Consider the following 20,866-nt stretch of genomic DNA (forward strand, 5'->3'; position numbering starts at 1 on the left):
GACTACAGTCCCCTTCCCTCCTCTCCTCCCATTCCCTCCCCTCAATCCACTTCTCTTTTTTCTGTTCAGAATGGGCAGGCCTCTCAGTGGTATCGGCAAAGCATGTCATATCAAGTTACAGTAAGACTAATCATCTCCCATTGTAATAAGACTGTAAAGATAATCTAGTGTGAAAAATAGTTCCCCAGGACCCAATCAAAACATTATGGGAAGCCCCTGTTCCCTTTATTAGGAGTCTGGCAAATGGACCAAGCTACACAACTGTTTCATATATGGAGGGGGCTTAGGTGAGTCTCATATAAGCTTCCTAGTTGTTGGTTCAGAACCTATGAGTTCCTGTAAGTCAGGTTAGTTTTTTCTGTGGGTTTTCTTTTGGGGTCCTTGACCCCTCTGGCTCCTACGATCCTCCCTCCCTTAGCCGTATTTCCTGAGCTTGGCCTAATGTTTGGCTATGGGTATCTGTTTCTGTTCCCAAACATTTCAATTTCTGAATTGTTGTTGCTACTTCATCCAGGCATATATCTTTATGTATTCTCAGACATCACTAAAGCATTTATTAAGTTCATGGAGTTGTTTGTGTCTTCTTTAGACTCCTTGAATTCTTTGGTCAGATTTTTCGTTGTTATTTTAAACTCTGTGTCTGGAGTTCATCTAAGCAATTCTACTGATGAACATTTCTATAAGCCATATGAATTTTAAAGAAAACTTAATGTTTAGGACTAGTGTATTATTTGGGTTGTTCCAATGTGACATGGGCATCATGTGAACTTCTTTCATTGGTTCTGTATCTGAAATGAGTTCGTACAATATCTCTGTTGAGTGAAAATTTATTTTGTTTGTTTGTTTGTTTTGTTGTTTGGTTGTTTTTGTTGTTGATGATGATGCATTGTTGCTGTTGCCTGTGATAGATTAATTTCAGATCATGTATATGTATTTAGTATAGTTCAATCATTCAAATAGTGTAGAGTTTGGATTAGAGGTACAGGATGATTTGAATTTGAATTCTGTGGTAATCAAGGGAACATGGAAATGGAGGATTTAGCTACCCCTGCTTGTGCAAACTACACAACCCAGGATATATCTAATAATGTCAGGATGATGTGGGAAGCTGGGATCTTGGGCACAAAGAAGGCTACAATGGTGTATGAAGATGACAGGTTAAAGATGGCCTGGGTAGCTGAAGATCTGAGAGTCTTCAGGCTGGTACAGCAATTGGATGTGCAACCAGAGTTAAGCCAGGATTTTGTGAATGGCATGGTCAGGAGTGAATCCAGGTGAAGGGAATTACATAGCAAGCACAACTGGGGTCAAACCTAGAGGTTGGGATAGTGTAGTCAGGCTATGATCTAGGGGCTGACCAGACTGTTCCAGCACACAAATGTATGAGCCAGGCTAGGTCTGGAGGTTGGGATGAAATAGTGGGTAGGCAAGGGTATAAGGGACTTATAAGACTAAGTTGAAGCACAGGCTGTGTCACAAGGGTAAAGTCTGGAGTTTGGATTATTTTTAATTTGACAAATGACATTCTGTTTAATAATTATGACTGCAAGGATTAGTGTGAGAAACCCTGTAGTGACAGGTGCTATGTGCTGTCTGTCTCTTATATATAAAAATCAACCTAGTTGGGCATGGTGTCTTACATATGTAATTCAAACATACAAAAGACTGACAAAGGATTCATATGAGTTTGAAGGCAATCTGAGCTATGGATTGACACTGTTACAGAAAGATAAAGAGACAAAGATACACACACACACACACACACACACACACACACACACACACACACACACAATATATATATATATATATATATATTTTTTTTTTTCATAGTGGTGACTTTCTCCACTTCTTCAGGTTGCAGTCCACTCCCTAAGAAAGATATGAAGTAGCATATTTGTGTATATCAATAGGAACAGGAAATAAACTATAATAACTATAAATTTAGATACTTATTAAATAGCTGTGGAGTATATTTGGTACTTTGATAGCATTAAATGCATTTCAACATCCATAATAATTGAAAATAGTGTCAAGGCAATCATTATGAAGAGTGAAACAAACATAAACTAAACAGAAATTGCTATTCATTACATTTTGGGGCTTTTTCTGGTGCCAGAGGATTCTTCCCCACTGTGATAATGGTAGAAAACATCAATGTAAGCTATAAAATATGAAGCAATTTTCAAGATATTTTCATAATTATTTCATTTTCCTCACTCATTTCCAAAAATACTTCATAATATGGTAAGAATGTAGTTGAATTAAAAGAAAACTGGACCTTCCAAACAAGAGATTACATGCAGTTCCTTGCAATAATTCTTTCAATAACATTTCAACACCAATTGCGTGAAAAGTTCTTTGCAAAGCTAGGAAAATAATGGTTAATACATTTGTTGTATTTCAAGAGATAATGAACTAATAGTGGAATGCTTTGAAGAGGGATGTACATAGAAATATAGGAGCATTGTACTGGAAAGGTAAACCATGGATTCAGGGATTCGGGGTGGGAACAAAGAAACATAATATGCTTTCTCTACCCTACAGTTATCAAACAATATAAAGACAATTCTATATAGAAGATTTGGTGAAGAAAATGACAGAAAGGAGAGTGTGCTGTTTGAGTTTCTCCATTTCTCTTGCTGTTTTTGGCTTTTTTTTTTCTGGTGGATTTAATGGTTGCTCCATCTCACTGCAAAGTGGAGGCTCAGGGCAGCTTTAGATTTACTGTCTTATCTGTATGAACTTAAAGGAAAGAGCTTTTACTTTTTTATTTTGATTACCAGTTCCTCAGTTCCTAACGATTTATTGTCTTCAGACAGTGTCATGACAGATGCATATTCATGGAAACAATCATTGCACCAAAGGTACACATATTTATTATGATCTCCACCTCTGGTTATTGCAGAACAGTGCAAATGAACCCAATCCAGATCCCAAACCAGATAGACTGATATTCAAAGAAAGGTATTCCTTAGAGAGACAATGGGTGTTGATCTGGTAAAATACTAGATAATAGAGCAATGTTTCCAGTGCCTCCCTTTCCTCTACCTTTCTTCTCTTCCCTTTATTTCCCTCTCCTCCCCTCCTTTCTTCCTTCTTTCTCCCTTCCTTTTCTTACTCTTTCCATCCATTCCCTTCTCAGCCCACTTTCTTTTCACCTTTCTCCCATTTCTTCCTCTCTCATTCCATCCCATTCTGTAAATGGCAGAGTAAATGGTAAAATGGCACCCATTGAAATCAGCCTTGGTAATGATGGGATAAGTGAGGACCATAGAAATTCCCTTTCTGTCACTTGGAATAATAGGTGTCTCTGGTTTTCCAGCACACAGCCAATATTCTTTGTTGTCAGTGAGACTTGTAGAATGATTCTAGTAATATATCTTCTCTTGCATTGCTTGAATGCTATGCCTCTCCTCCCTACCCTTTCTTCCTTTCCTTCCGTTCCTTCCTTCCTTCTTTCCCTCCTTCCTTCCTTCAATCTTTCGTTATTTTTTTCTATTCTATGAGCAAATTTAGAACAGCTGTTCTTCATTCCTTGTACTTGACATGAAATACAAAACCATAACACTTCACAGTTAATCAGATGGCTGTTTCACTCCAAAAGAATACCCCTGGCTATTTTTCTGTATCTCTCCATTTCTTTATCTTTGAGAGAACTTAAAACAGGAACAGTGGATGTTGATTACTTGTAGCATATTTTCAACCATGGATTTTGCAAAAATTATTGATTTCTTTTTCTAAAATGTGCCTAAAAATCATCTTTTGTTTTTCATCATGTGTCACAAGCACTAAAGTTGTGGGGTATGTAAGACAGATATTAAATTAAGTATAAATGGCTGAGTATGCCTGACTAGACCTGTACTGAGAGCAGTCTCCTTTTTTGATAGGATAAGCATACCCATAGATTTTCTTTCTATCATCTACATGACTGTTGGTTACTTCCCCTGAAATTAAAATATTCTTCTGAATTTATTCTCACAAGAATGTAAGAAATACTTGGAAATGTAAGGGATTTAAGCTTTGTCTATATTTGTCTTCTCCATGAAGAAAACATTTTTACAGCTCATCCAAGCCCACTAAAATATCTGCAGTTAAGAAATATTTTAGGCTTTAAATTTTGAAGCTAGTTCTTGGGTCTTAGCATGGACACATTAGAACATTCTTGGTAATTATGGCTAACCAGCAAAAGTAACATCTGGACAGGAAATAAATTTTTCAGGGGCAGGGTTGGACATCTGTTTTGTGACAGAAAAATTACTTATATCTCAAAAATATCTTATAATAATTATGAAGATTAAAGTTTTTGTTTGTTTGGTTGTTTAGTATAATTTTAACTTCCAGTGTTGAAGTTTTTATGAATAATACCTGTTACTAGTACAGCAGTCACAGTTGTGTATCAGAAAACATCAAAATCAACCTCAATAATGAAGAGATTCCACTAGGTTTCATCCTTGCGTTTTACTATACCCCACATCTACCATTGATTTAGGAGAGGAAAGCCAGCCATATTTCTATAAATCCCATTCAGTATGCCAATTTGGGCATTCCAAAAGAAAGCAAGAACTTTTCTCATGGAACAGAAAACCCTGTTTTGGAGAATGTAGGAGATGATGATGATGCCCATGGAAGTTAACTTTAATGGTAATGGAGGCAGATAAAGACTTAATGAGGAGCCAGCAAGAAATTATATGCCTGTCACTGGAATACTGTCTTTGGGGAGCTTCCAGTCTTTTGTGATTTAGCAGTGATATTTGAAGTAAGTTCACTTCAACTATACTTTTCTTTGTGAATTTTAGTAGGAGTTTCTAAAACTTATGCCTAAGCATAAGATCTCATTCTGCATAAGGTATAACACCTGCATGCATTTTCTTTCTTGCCACCCACATAGTCTACTATAATTTCTACCTCCTGAAACATTCCCAGAGTAGTTGCTGTTGACTAAGATACCAGACAGACACACACACACACACACACACACACACACACACACACACACACACACATTTTTCTTATTTTAAATATCAATCACAGTTCCCTCTCCCTCCCATGCCCCCTGAACTCCATCCCATCCCATTCTACCACCACCCCCAATCTACAGGTAGGGTGATGTCTTCCATGAAGAATCATCAAAATCTGTCAAGTCATTTGGAGTAGGAACTAGGCCCTTCCTCCTGCCTCTAGGATAAGGGAATATCCCTCATGGGAAAAGTGCTCTCAAAGTCCTTTGATGCACCAGGGATACATTCTGGTTCAACTTTTAGAGGTCCCTTAGACTACCCAGGTCTTCTAAATGAGATGCACGTTCATGGGGTCTGAGTCAGTACAATGCTGTGTTCCCAGCTGTCAGTCTGGGGGGTTCATGAGCTCCCCGTTGTTCAGGTCAGCTGCCTCTATGGGTTTCTGTAGCCTGGTCTTGACCGCTTCACTCATCATTCCTCCTTCTCTGTAACTGGATTCCAGAGGTTGGCTCAGGGTTTACCTGTGGGTGTCTGCTTCTGTTTACATCAGCTACTAGATGAGGGCTCTATGGTGACATATAAGTTAGTTATCAATCTCATCAGGGAAGGGCATTTAAGGTATTCTTTCCACTGTTGTTCCTCTTGTTAGTTGGATTCATCCTTGTAGATCTCTGGACATTTCTCTAGAGTCAGTTTTCTCTTCAAATGTATAGTGGCTCCCTCTATTATGGTATCTCTTTTCTTTGCTCTTGTCTATTCATCCCCCAACTCAATCTTCCTGGTCCAACATGTTCTCCTCTCCTCCTCTTCTGTTTCTCCTACTTCCCTCTCCACTAATGGCTCACTCCCTACTGCTTCCAATATGCTCAGACAATCTTGTTCCTTTCCCCTTCTGTGAGGGACTTTGTATGAATTTCTTTGGTTCCTCCCAAAAAGCTCTTCTTGATTACATCTTTTTGTAACAATATTTTACAGCAAAGCTATCTAAGGCTTGAGAATTTGTTAGTCATAAAAATATGGCTTACAACCACCTTGAACAACAGTTCTTGAGAATAAGATGTCTTCTTTAGTCCTCTAGCACCTGAGTGCTGACTAACAAACACACACCTGCACACACACACACACACACATACACACACACACACACACACACAATTACAAGTGTATAGTTTACTAAAGAAGATTGTTCAAAACATGGCTGATTTTTCATCCTGGCTTTAAAAAAAGAATAATTTCTGGATCAGAGTGTTGTAAATTAGGTTATTTTCAACAATATTTATCACTTTCTTATGTATAATCAGGATATGAGTGCACTTCCCTGCCTCATAACTTTGACAATAGCTGGTATTTATTTTGCACAGAATTAAAAAGATACAAAAGATTTACCATGTTCTGTGCAATAAGCTCAGGTATTTGCAAGCCTTCTAATTTTTGAAGATGATTTCCTTGAAAAGTACATGTACGCATGCATGGAGTAGAGCCAATCAAGATGACTTACTAACCCAATGACAAAATATATGCCTATTATTAAGGATGTTTGAGGCAACTGGTTGTTTATTACACATAGCTCATTTAAACATAGATAGATTCTATGCATCAATGTAAGGAATATAGCACTAGGTGAAGTTCAATATCATAGTTTTCCATTTAAGTAAAATTTTCTTAGTTATTTGAATGTAGTATAAATGGTTATTGATTAATAAGGTAAGGTGTAATGTTATTTAATACATAAGTATGGAATAATCTGTTTAAATACTGCATTAATAGATGAAAGCAATGATCAGGATAGCTATAGAGTTTTCACTCACTAGGTACACACAGTCTAATTACCTTCCTCTGATTGCAATAGAGGCAAATCTCAGAGTTTGACATGTGTTTCTTTGTACATGTTTAATTCACTCTAAATGATCTGAAGATTGGCAAACCCTTCAATGATGGACGCTAACTAGATTTATCCACAAATTATTGCATGAGAACATTTAGAGATTTCTTTGAAGCCTGTGCCTAATCATTAAAACTTAGAAGTGTGATCTTCTTTTCAGCACCATAGAGCATTGAAAAGCATTTTTAACATGATGCTATAATTCATAATCAGTAAGAGATTTCCAAGTGTGTCGGAAGCTAAAATATGCTTTCAGAAATGAAATTGGTACTCTGTTGCCATTAATGAGTGCTTTAAAAGACGTAGGGAGAGGCTTCTCCTCATTTTCAATAATTCTTCTTGTTCATTACAGCATTTGAAGGGGGTAGAGGGTGGGAAGTAAAAATACCATGTGAAGGCTCAAAAATTTTAACTAGCAGCAGATGGTGAGACTGTAAAGAAACCGCTCCTCATATGAAACTTATGGAAATTGGTCTCTTTCTGCTCCAGTCACACATCATTTAGCTACAGAATCAGGGGTCAGGGCAGTGCTTGCCATATGCTAACCCCAGTATATCTACCTCTTACTGGTATAGATGCTACATTTCGAAGGATATGGTTTGAGCCAAAGCATGCTGTAATTTTTATAATAACAAGCTATGGCCTTTGCTGACATTTTACCACTGCCCAATAATGAATTCTCCAGAGAGCTGGAAGCTGGAAGCTGATGTGTGTGTGTGTGTGTGTGTGTGTGTGTGTGTATGCTTCATCTTTTCATCTTACTTAAATCTCTGTTTAATAATAAGACAAAATACTTAACTTTCTACATGCAATTGAATCTTACTCTCTGAAGATAAAGAAAAAGAAATTGGTGTGTGTGTGTGTGTGTGTGTGTGTGTGTGTGTGTGTGTGTGTGTGTAAATGTTTATGCATGTTGGAAAAGGGAGAGTTCCATGGAGAAAAGTTTATGATATTTACAGACAAGTCCAATTTGGTTATTGTAAATATACTTCTATAAGTTCTTGAATATGTTCCCTCTTCTCTTCCTGTGGGCTTGACTTTTTGACTTACTACATATGAATGGGATGAAATAGAGGGGAGGCCATGTGTCTTTAAAGAATAGATCTTAGTTTCTACCTCTCTAACTCTTAGATTGTCTACTCTGAAAGCAAGGGCAACCATTTTAAAGGAACTAATAATCCATAGTTTGGTCCATGTGCAGAGAAACTAAAACCTTTTTCCAGTATCTGGGGGTGGCTTGTTGGCCATGTATATGTATCTGCTAAGAATAGGTCCTGCTCTCTTAGCAAAGTTCAGCCACACTGAGCACATGACTAAATACTCTGAGCTGGAAGTTCCAAGCTAGGTCATGACCAAATTCTCAGCTCACATTAATTATATGAGATCATAGAGGTCTCTTATTAAGTTTCTAAGTATTATGACTGCTGTTACTCTGCAATAAATACCTAACATAGGCAAGTTCTTCTGTTCATTGTCTCTTTTTCTCACCATAACACTAAGATAGATATTGTCTTTGCTATGGTTTCTGTTGCTGCGATTAAACTCCATGACCAAAAACAAGTTGGGGAGGAAATGATTTATTTGATTTACACTTCCACATTGCTGTTCACTACTAGAAGAAGTCAACATAGCAAGTCAAACAAAGTAGGATCCTGGAGGCAGAAGCTGATACAGAGGCCATGGAAGTGTACTGCTTACTGTCTTGCTATGCCTGCTTTCTTACTGAACCCAGGACCACAGCCAATAGATAGCTCCACCTACCTTGGGCTTTGCCTTCCTGAAATTAATCACTAATTGAAAAAATGTCTTATATCTGGATCACATGGAGGCATTTCCTTAACTTACACTCTTTATTCACCAGTGACTCTAACTTGTCTTAAGTTGACCAAATAAACCAACCAGAAGCCAAGAAAAGAGGTACCACAATAGAGGTAGCCATTACAGGTCTAAAGAGAAATCTGGCAATAGGGAAATTTCTAGAGAACTAAAAGGATGGATAACTCCAACTAAGAATCTAAGCAATAGTGGAGAGGCTATCTTAAATGAGACTGAGGACTACCTTATATACCTTCTTAGAGCCTCCATCCAGTAACTGATGGAAGCAGAAACAGACACCCATAGCTAACTACTGACTCAAACTCCTGGAATCCAGTTTCAGAGTGGGAAGAGTGATAAGTAAATGGGTAAAGACCAGGCTGGAGAAACCCGTAGAAACAGCTCTCCTGAACAAGGGGAAGCTCTTGGACCCGTCTGATAACTGGGAAACCAGCATAGGACTGACCCAGACCCCCTGAACATAGGTGTCAATTGGGAGGGCTGGGCAATCTATGGGGCCTCTGGTAGTGGTTCAGTATTCATCCATAGTGTGCAAATGAACTTTGGGAGCCCATTGCACATAATACACTCTCAGCCTAGACTCATGGGGGAGGGCCTAGGCCCTGCTCCTAATGATGTGACAGACTTTGAAGACTCCCCAGGGGAGGCCTCACCCTTCATGGAGAGAAGAAAGGGATGGGATAGGGGGTTAGTGAGGGTCAGGGAAGGAGGGGAGGGAGAGGGAACTGGGATTGACATGTAAAATAAGACTGTTTCTAGTTTAAATTAAAAAAACCATAAAAGTATATTTTAGTATGAATTTCAAAAACTAAAATTTAAAGAGCTTAAGGAAATATGGCACTATATGAGTCATTTGATTCATCTATCAGTGAAATGTAATTCACCTACAATCAAAAGGAAACACAGAATAAAAGGATCAAGACATGTATGCACTCCTACACAAGAAAGCATGATATATTAGAAAACAAATGGGTAATTGTTTTGCTAATATAGTGTGTATAGGTCCTGGTTCCTTCTATTTTTATATATTTTTTTGGCAACATATAACTAAATCTATCAAGTCATTTGGAGTAGAGACCAGGCTCTCCCTCCTGCCTCTAGTTAAGGGAGTATCCCTCCATGGGGAATGTGATCCCAAAGTCCTTTTGTGCACCATGTATACATCCTGGTTCCACTGTCAGAGGTTCCTTAGACTGCCCAGGCCTTCTAGCTGAGACGCATGTTCAGGGGGTCTGAGTTGGTCCAATGCTGGATTCTCAGCTATCAGTCTGGGGAGGGGCGATTAGCTCCTCATTGTTCAGGTCAGCTGTCTCTGTGGGTTTTGTAGCCTGGTCTTGTCCTCCCTCTCTGCATCTGGATTCCAATTCGGCTCAGTGTTTAGCTGTGTGTGTCTGCTTCTGTTTCCATCAGCTACTAGATGAGGGCTCTATGATAGTGGATAAGTTTGTCGTCAATCAGGGAAGGACATTTATGGTACCCTTTCCACTCTTGCTCAAATTGTTAGTTGAGGTCAGTCTTGTAGGTCTCTGGACATTTCTCTAGGTTCAGTTTTCTCTTCAAACCTATAATGGCTCCCCCTTTTATTGTATCTCTTTCTCTCTCTCTTACTCTTGTCTATTTCTCCCCTGACTCAATCTTCCTAGTCCCACTTGCTTTCCCCTCTTCCCCTTCTCTGTCTCCTAGCTCCCTCTGCACTCACTGTCCCTTCCCCCCCCACTCCCAATATGCTCAGAAGATCTTGTCCCTTTCCCCTTCTGTGAGGAAACTTATATGAATCCCTTAGAATCTTCCTTGTATTCTAGTTTCTCTGGCAGTGTGAATTATAGGCTGCTGATCCTTTGCTCTATGTCTAAAATCCATATATGAGTGAGTACATACCATGTTCCTCTTTTTGTGACTGTGATACCTCATTTAGAATGGTTTATTTCCTTTTATAGTTACATGGAAGCCTGAACTAATTGACCATTGATATGTGCAGGGAAAGAGGTAATTATGACCCCAAATTTAAATTAGTCTTTCTTCTGCTTAATAAACTTGAGTTTATTATGATGTGCACTTAAAAAATAGTTAATGTGTATGTCTGTTTTCTGACTGTTTATAAGCCATATATATAAACCTGTACATATCATAAAAGTATATAAGGTTACATGGAGATGGAGTTATAGGAAGTTTTGAACCACATGATTTGGGTGATGAGAACCGAACTCAGGTCCTTTGGAAAAATAGCAAGTGCTCTTAACTGCTGAGTTAAATTTTCTGCCTCTCAAATTCACAATTTATTATAAAGAAACAATCAAATGCAGTCACTGCTAAAAAAATGTATGGAGCTAACATAAAGTGTAAAGTTAATTCATGTGGTTAATTAATTATCTGAATATTTTTATTTTTGTCTTAACAAAGTAGGACAGTTAAAATTCTGAAACTGATTTTTAAGACAATTGCCTAATATAAAACTAATATATTTATGGTGTCTTTCTAAAAGTCTTTGATATCATATCTAAAATAGTCAACTGAGAACATCATTTCAGTTCTTCAAGTTGTATTAAATATGGTAATAATTGATATACATACTAAGTATCAAAATGAAATCTTTATTGGAAAATCTCAGAATGAGTGGTGTTTTATGAAAAAATATGTTGACCTCAATGGTTTTCCCATAGAGAATTTCTTAAAGAAATCAGTTTAAATTAATAATATCAGTATCATTTGGTCAAAATAATAATAATAATACAATGAACTGAATTCATCTAAAATTTTATATATTAAAATACAAACCAAAATTACCTTGGGGTGGGATTGCACTTGACGACAAAGTGATAAAAAGGCAATAAATTACACAAGATCACTGGGATAGACTGTAACGAGCATGGGTTTTTCTGCCTGCTGCCAGTCTTGTCCCGCCTACGCGCCAGCCCAAAATAACACACAGAGACTCTGTATTTGATATTATACTGTTGGCCAGTTACTACTTTCTTATTGGCTAGCTCTGTCTTAAGTATAATGATATTTCATTGATGTTGATGAAGCCAAAGCCAGATTTTAAGAATTGGATATGACAGGCAACTGAGACATAAAGGCCAAAGGTGTGTCATATCATCCATCTGTGTGTAACATAAAAGCATGTGACATAAATTGTCATCCATTTGATAATGGCATTTGTTTTGCACATGGACAAAAAAGAAATTTTCTGGTCAATTAAACATAAAAATCTAAAATATTCATTCTGAATAATGACAAACATCAAAGAAATCTATAATGTTTAATTGTTCCAGATGCTCTATATTTAACCCCCAAGTCCCCTCAGTTAGTTTGAGTAACCAAATGTTTGGCACACTCAAAATCCAGTTTTCATGGAAGAACTACCAGTTTTCTTCCTCCCTTCTTCCCTTCCTTCCTTCTGCTCTTCCTTCTTTTTTTTCTTTTATTTCTTCCCTTCCCTTCCCTTTCTTTTCTTTTTTTTTCTTTTTCTTTTTTTTTTTTTTTTTTTTTTTTTTCGTTTTTCGAGACAGGGTTTCTCTGTGGCTTCTGAGCCTGTCCTGGAACTAGCTCTTGTAGACCAGGCTGGCTTTGAACTCACAGAGATCTGCCTGCCTCTGCCTCCCAAGTGCTGGGATTCAAGGCGTGCGCCACCACCATCCTAGCAAATAACCACTTTTCTTTACAGATATAAATATATTGTGTTATATTTTGTCTCAAAATACTTGATACTGGGGCTAGAGGAAAGGCTCAGAGCCTAAGTGTGTCTACTACTCTCACAGAAGACTTGAGTTTGGTTCCCAGCACCCATATCAGGGATGGACCATCACATGTACTGGAGTTCTAGAGGAGCCAATACCCTCTTCTGTCCTCTTCAGGCATACAGACCCAAGTGACAAACATACTCACACACGCGCCGCACGTGCACACGCGCACGCGCACACACACACATACACACGGGGGGGGGGGGAGAAATAAGTAAATAACTAAATTAAAATTTCAAAACACCTTCTTACTTATTTTGACTCTAGAAATAGAAAACTAAAATGTTTTATTCAGACTCTTCATCATGAAGTAACATTTGCATTATACTTAGGCTCATTGTTTTAGACTCCAGATAATCAAGGATATACTGCTTATATTCTAGCAATGATAAAAATCAGATTTTCTATATGTTTGATATCAATAGCTAGGTCATGGGATGGATACAGTATTATTGCCTTTAAATCATTTCAAATACCATCAAGTTTCTCAAGAAATAGTGTTCTGAATTCAAGTCATTTCAGAAACAGACTCTTGTCATCACCATTCTATCTTCCCATCAGCCATCTCTAGACCATCTTCTGCTTTTCCACCAGTTGCTCCATCTACTTTTTGGTTGTGGTATCCTTTATAGATCATTCTCATGTGCTTACTCCAACTGTTTCTCTTAGTAGCATGTCACTTAAAGTCAGTCCCTTCAATTTTCCCCTTAGATTTGTCCACAGCACAGTCACTATTTAAGAAAACTAGGACATGAATTAGTCCTCAGAACCACTTCATTTTGTTTTTTGTTTTTTTTTTTTTGTTTTTGTTTTTGTTTTTTTTTTTTTTTTTGTAAAACTCTGTTAATCAGAGTCTTATCAGAGAAACAGGAAGAGTATTTATATAGAAGTCATTGGTTGGTAGTAATTCCCTACAGCTATTGTAAACTGATTGATTAAATCTTTCTCAGTAGTAATACTTCATGAACAACAAAAAAGATAACCAAGTATAGAAAATAATATTGTTTTCATTAAATATGTCTTTTCTCCATTTCATTTTTTAATTCTAAGTCTGAGAATAAAATACCCTTAACCTTTTTAAATTCTTCTCATATTCAACACACATTTTTATTTATTCTTCATTCATACATTACATTCAAAACACGGCATCCCTCTTTCCAGTCTTCCCAGTCCCTTCCCTCTACCTTTCTTCTTCTCAAGACACACTCCTTCTCCATTTCCCTTCAGAAAAAAAACAAAACAAACAAACAAACAAGCAAACAAAACAGGCCTCCAAGAGATATCAACTGAAAACAGTGTAACAAATTACAATTAGAGAAGGCACATACCCTCATATCAAAGTATCAAAGTTGGACAAGGAAACCCAGTAGGAGGAAAAGGGTACCAACAGCAGGGAAAGAGTCAGAGATATCATTCAGTTTCACTGTTATGGGTCCCACAAAAACACCAAGCTAACAACCATAACACACATGTAGAGGGTCTAACTCAGACCACAAAGACTCCCTGATTTTCACTTTAGTTCTTTGTGCTGTTCTGCAGAAATGTGATGCAAAGAGAAATACATCCCTAAGGCTTAGCAAGCCTAGTCTTCCTAAGGGAAAAACAACCAAGGCACCCTTTCTCAAAGAAGTTGAAAGGTTAGGACTGACATCTAAACTTGTCCTCTGACTTCTACATATATGGCACACCAGTTCTACATTCACATATGAACAAAGATAAACATACACACATATATACCATACACACATACACATGTGCATGCAATAAAAAAGTATAAAGGAAATTAAGTTTAGTCAGGAGTTACTTTTCCCATTATGAAGAATAATGAGAGCCCATGTAAATAACTTGGTTTAATTATTTTTCTACTTGTCCTCTTGGTTTGGTTGTCTGAGTTTGCTATAAGAGAATTCTCTTGTTTGGAAGGTCAAAATGACAGAAATTTATTTTTTCACAGTTCTTGGGAACAAAAATCAAAGATCAATTCTGGTTCCTTTCTGGCCTTCATTTATCTTCTACTTGCAAATATGACCCTGGGTACTATTTTATCCTAGATTCCTCTTCTTATAAGGATATGTTCATCTTGAATTGTAGTCTATTGATGGGAGATTTCATTCTGTATATGTTTTCCATACTGGTTAATGAATAAAGCACTCTTGGCCAATAGGAAAAGGAAGACAAGGAGGAAAGAGGAAGTAGAAAGGAGGAGTCAGCATGGAGAAACTCTATTATCACTATTTCTCAATAAGTTGCATGATCACTGCTAAAATTATTTATTAATCTTTCCTGAGTATATAGTACAATGCATGATACTTAACAACATCAGAAAATCATTAAATAAATGGACATAATAAAGAATGTGAATCTCCCAGAGCCATGGGAAGATGGTTAAGGTTTATTAAATATGGCTGTTAGGCAGAAGTTTCTATTTTCCATTATTGCAGCTCACTTTTGCTATTAGACAAATCTGTGAAACACAGTGACTGAACTAACACTACAATAAATAGATCATTCATCAATGTTCAGATGAGAGGAAGCTTGTTGCCCTGGGACTGATCAACATTTAGCTGTGGTAACCTGCTTTACATGGCCTGAAGACTCTGCTTCTCAATGAAGATTTGAGGAGCACCTGTTGAAAATAAATCACATTCCTCTTCTTGATCTTGAAACAGCAGGGCATCAGGGCCATGTTCTCTACATCATAGTGGTAAAGGAGGAAACAATGAATGAAAACATCAGATTTCTCACAGCATGTACATGGCACTGGTACATTGTTACTTCTGTCAGTATACTACTGATAAAAGTAACTAACATGACAATATTACAGCCAGAAGTTAGGAAGATAGATGCCATGCTCTAAAGCCATGGCAGGACGGGTAGTTAGTAATGCAATTGGATGAACACAGGCACATGCACACGCACACACACGCACACGCGCGTGCACACACACACTGAATGTTCATCATTTTTTAGTAGATCCTTGCAATTCTCAAAGTAGGAAACACTTTGTTTTGTATTGTTCTAAAGCCAGTAAATTCTTGGCCAAACAATTCTGAACTTGATTCTCCTACTTCTGATTCCTGAGTGTTAGGATTACAGACTTCACAGGCATGGATCACCAAGACTCAGCTGGTGTCAATTTTTTTTTTTTGAATTAGGTGACCTTAGTTTGGTGTGTGTGTGAGTGTGTGTGTGTGTGAGTGTGTGTTCATGCACGTGTGGTGTGCATGGATATTTATGTGTGCTGGAGTGGAGATGTGTCGGTAGGTGTTAGTAAAATTAAATTGGAGTGGAGAAAGTCAAAGAAATAAATTAGGAATGGAATTAACCCATATACATAAAAACAATACCTACATGTATGTATGCACACATGTAAGTATGCACACACACACATATATTTATAAAATAGTACATGTCACCATTAACCATTATAATCCTATTTGTTTCTACATGAAAAGTAGTTTATTAACAATAGAATCAACTGCTTGGTTCTTCAGGTCAAAGTATTGCCTATGTTGCTTGTACTTGAATTGTGTGGTTAATTTTCTTGATCATTAACTGGAATGTCCTGCAAATACCTTTCTGTGGTATTGCTTTCTGCTTAGTAGATGAGGTGGTCATTAGCATTACTGAACATGTTTTCACCTCTGTGTAATTTATTTTTGTCAAAGCGAAGATCAATTACATTTTGAAAATACTGTTCACATTGTTAGAAACCATCCAATCAATTCTAATGGGGAAGATGTAGACTCATTATTTTATAATCTAGGTAGCAGCTGAGGTAATGATAAATGCTTTACCTTGAATAAAAACATGCATTTACTTTTCTTCCTAACCTACAAATTACTTGAACAACTCAATATTTTAGCTTGCCTCTGATATTGAAGAAGAGACTGATTTAAGTGGAATCAGGAAATTTATTCCTCTTGACTTTAAATATGCTTTTATTATATGCATTCCAAAGAAATATTATCTAATCTAAAAATATATGCTGTGATCACTAAATAATGTTCTGAAGGCATTTGTAATTGCAATTTTGTGCAGTGTAAAGCCTGTAATTGCTCAGTTTCTCTAACTCTATGTCCTTGCAAAAGACACAGAGGTGCAAGAGTGCTGAGGGTGTCCACTCTGTCCAGATAAGCAGATGCGTTCAGTTATAGAAAGAATGAGGCAGTGTTTGTACAGTGGCCATGGTTCCTGTTCTTAAACCCTTAACATGGGTTATAAGGAAAGTTGGGGTTGATAAGATGGTTTGACTAAATGGTGCCTCCTGCCAAGATCTGACCATCTGAGTTTGATCCCCAAACCATATGGTAGGAGGAAAGAACTGAACTGACTCTCACAAGTCGTCTTCTGAAAGTCAATAGGACTTTCACCGTAGCCCCTATATGCAAAAGAGTAAGCAAAAATGTACAATAAAAGCATCTTTATGTATTTATTTTTATAACCAAGTCCATTTAAATGAAAACAAACATTTATAGACAATATTTGGGAATTTGGGCGTCGTTCTTTCCAAACTACTTCCTGCTGGTAAGGGGCACTGTCATGGGGGATTCTAAGAAGATGCAGGAATCCTGGCTGGAGTCTGTAAGGCTGCTTTGTCCATCTGTTTTGAATGTAGGATCACCTGGTACTCTGTTTCAGGCAGTCTGGCTTGATCAAACCACATTAGTCTGGAAGTAATTCACAGCTTTTCATTTTCTGTGGAAACAAAAATAGATTCCCCAGTAACTTGTCCTTGAACTTAAATTTTGGAGTCAAAGCATTTTTTTAATTTAATTTATTATTTTACATATCGATCCCAGTTCCCTCTCCCTCCGTCCTTCTATCCTTCCGTCCCTCCGTCCCTCCTTCCTTCCCTCCCTTTTACCCTCTCTGCCCTCTCACATGCACTCTAACCACCCTCCCCTCCCATCACCCCACCCCAATTCCATATGTAGGGGAATGCCATCCAGTTGAGGTCATGTAGATCTGATAGGCCATGTGAAGTAGGGACTAGGGCTTTTCTCCTGTCTCTAGGTTAAGGCAGTTATCCCTCCATGGGGGATGTGTTAGCAAGGTCCTTTTGTGCACCAGGGATACATCCTGGCTCCACTGTCTGAGGTCCCTTAGACTGCTCAGTTCTTCTGGCAGAGACCCATATTCAGGGGAAAGGCATCTTGAATTAGGAAGAAGAAAGAATGTGTAGAAAAAGATCCATAATACATTGCATTCCAGATCTCTTCCTCTTTTATTGTGATTTTTTTCTTTTTTTCTTTTCTTTTTGGCAGTAAAACCCAAAGTTGAAAGTTTTTGGTTGGAACTATTTTTAGAAAATTACATGCAGAAAGTGGAAAACCAATAGATGCTCAATACATTTTCCAACTGAATGAATCTCATAATACATTTGACACTGTAAGTATTATATGTCAGTGTGCTCTACCTTCTATTCTTACAAGCATCTCTATAAAGTTGTAGTGTGTCTTTATGCTCTCTTGTGTATGTGGTTACTTAATAAGAACCATATTTGTTACAGGACAGCATCTGAAAAGTACCTGCTAACAATCAATACCTTTACTTGATTAATGCCTGCTGACCTTCCATAGATCTTTCACAAATAACCCATCTGAGCATACAGAGCTTCTTTTTAGTACCTGGTACTTCATAGAGTATGTACATGGATTCTCATGTGAGATTCAGAGTGGTTGTATTATACATAATTAGAATCTGTGGGACTTGAGACAAAATATTATTGAAAGGACTGATTTATCTTTGCTGGTATTTCCTAATTGTCAGGTAACACAGACTTGATGCTCTTCATTGTATGGGTGAAAAAAAAAATAAAAGATACAAAAGGCAGGAGTTGTAAGTGGAGACTATGACACATAAATGAGAGAGAGAGATTGAAACTGCAAGATGAGTTTTTGAGAAGGAAAAAAGTAATTTATGAATGAAGAAAGTCAATGAGTAACCGAAAAGAAATGAACTGTAAAGCACTGAGCACAGTCTATGTTTTAATCTGATCCTACTACCTATGATTTTGCTGAATTTGAGACTGGGTGTAGAAACCAAATACACGGAATTGTTTTATTTGACGTTGAAATAAAAATCCTAGGTCATCAAATTTATGGATACTTCAAAGGACTATGTTAAGCAACTTAAGGATCTCTCTGATTTCTGGCAACAGCTTAGGGAAGGAAATGGTGCTATTTTTAAAAATCCATCTTTTAAAAGGAAGGTTCAATGATAGAGAAAGGTTAAATAATGTACCCATGACTCCTACCTGAAAATTGGAGAAAACAAAAAAAAAAGCCTATTGAGTGTTTTTAAGCCCATGCTCTTAATGATGAAGGATCCTGAAATTACAAGGGGATACTTACTGCATAGTATAATTTTCTGACCCTTCATATGGAGTTTGCAGCACATGTGATAATGATGGGCCAGTGGCAATGCTGCTGTGATGTATGTGTCTGCAAGAATACTGGTTATTCCAGCAGTCAGTGCCAGCAGATTGAAAAGAGTAATATTGCCTTTCTACTTGCAAGTTCCCAAGACATGAGAAGAACCATGAACCCTTTTCATTCTGAAACCAGACAGGTTCCAGCATAACCATGTTTTCACATTACAGTATGATAGTATTTAAATCAACCTGACATTTAGTAGTAAGAGCTCTCTGGGATATAATGTTAAAAGGAAAAGAAATCCTGTTAACGAGATAAGGGGTGTAATTCAGTTATTACAATGCCTGCCTAGCGTACAGGAAGCCCTGGTTTGATGTCTATCATATCAATCAATCAGTCATGATGATACACACCTATTATCCTGGTATTGAGGTGGTGGAAAAAGCAAGGTGATCAATCCTAGGTCATTCTCTACTGTGTAGGGAGTTTGAGACCAGCCTCGGCTACATGTGACCCTTCCTTTAAAAAACAAAGCCAGTTATTAGTCTGGGGGTAAAGGAGCTACGCCTTTGTATGGTCCGCTGTCTCTGTGGGTTTCTGAAGCATGGTATTCACCCACTTTCTTATCACTCCAGGAGTTCGGTTCAGTGTTTAGATGTGGGTGTCTGCTTCTGTTTCCATCTGCTACTAGATAAGGGCTTTATGATGGCATATAAATTAGTTATCAATCTCATTATCAGGGAAGGACATTTAAGGTAGCCTTTCCACTGGAATGGGATGGGGGTGGTAGGGGGGACATGAGAGGGAGGGAGGGATAGGGAACTGGTATCAATATGTAAAATAAGAAAAAAATTTAAAAATATTATATATATACACATACACAGAAACACACACACAAACACACACACACACACATATATATATATATATATATATATATATATATATATATGTATATGTATCAAAAAAAGCAATCCCAAGCATCTTATAAAACAAATATATTTTAAAGTCACATGGAGACATTTCAGAGTACCCATATTTGAGCTGCAGGTCTTAATCACCTGTTTCACTCAGCTCTGAAACAAAAGCTTACAGTTCTTAACTACTTTAAGAGACAGTCTGGTGACCACTGAAAGCTAATATGTTATTTGCTTGAAAGGATTTCATCTCTCAAGGGTGTTACCCTGGGCACTTACAGGCAATAAAATAGATTGAATTTGAGACACCCAACAAAATGAAGTTCTACTTGGTTACTAATAGGCTGCTTTGCTTTAAAGTACTAAATGTAGAGTCACACAATGAATTCTAGGACAATAGGCTACTAGCTTTATCAAAAATGGACAATATGCCTTATGACTTGAGACATTTGAAGCAATCATTGTTGCATGTTTCAGGTTATTTACAATTAGCATCACTTGTATCTGGAAAATAAATCTGTAAGGGAGGACTGAAAATAAAATTAATATATATAAGGGTTTTTTAATTACTATTTATTTAATTACTTTATACCCCAACTGTACTTCCTCCTCCCTCTCCTCCCAGTCGTACCTACTAAACCAGTCTGTTCCCATTTCTCAATCCACTCCTCCTCCATTTCTGTTTATGAAAGGGCAGGTTCTCCCATGAGTATCAGAAAAATATGGCCTAACAAGAAGCAGCAGGGCTAAGCACTTCCCCATATGTTAAGGCTGGGAAGGCAGCCCAATATGAGGAGTGGGGTCCCCAAAACCAATAAAAGAGTTAAAGACAGCCTCTATTTCCAGTGTTAGGAGTCCCACAAGAGGACCAAGCTACACAACTGTAACATATATGCAGACTGCCTATATTAGTCAGTCCCATGCAGGCTCCCTGGTTGTTGTGAGCCCTTAGGAGCCCAGGTTAGATACTTCTGTGTATTTTCATGTGGTGTCCTTGACTCTTCTTGTTTCTACAATACATTTCCCACCTTCTTCAGGATTTCCCAAGCTCTGCCTAATGTTTAGTTGTGGGTCTGCATCTGATTCCATCAGTTACTGGATGAAATCTTTCTGATGACAAGTGTGCTAGGCATAAATCTCAGCACATCCCACA

The sequence above is a fragment of the Phodopus roborovskii genome, unplaced genomic scaffold (genome assembly GCF_943737965.1).
Source record: "Phodopus roborovskii unplaced genomic scaffold, PHOROB, whole genome shotgun sequence".
Classification (NCBI taxonomy): Eukaryota; Metazoa; Chordata; class Mammalia; order Rodentia; family Cricetidae; genus Phodopus; species Phodopus roborovskii.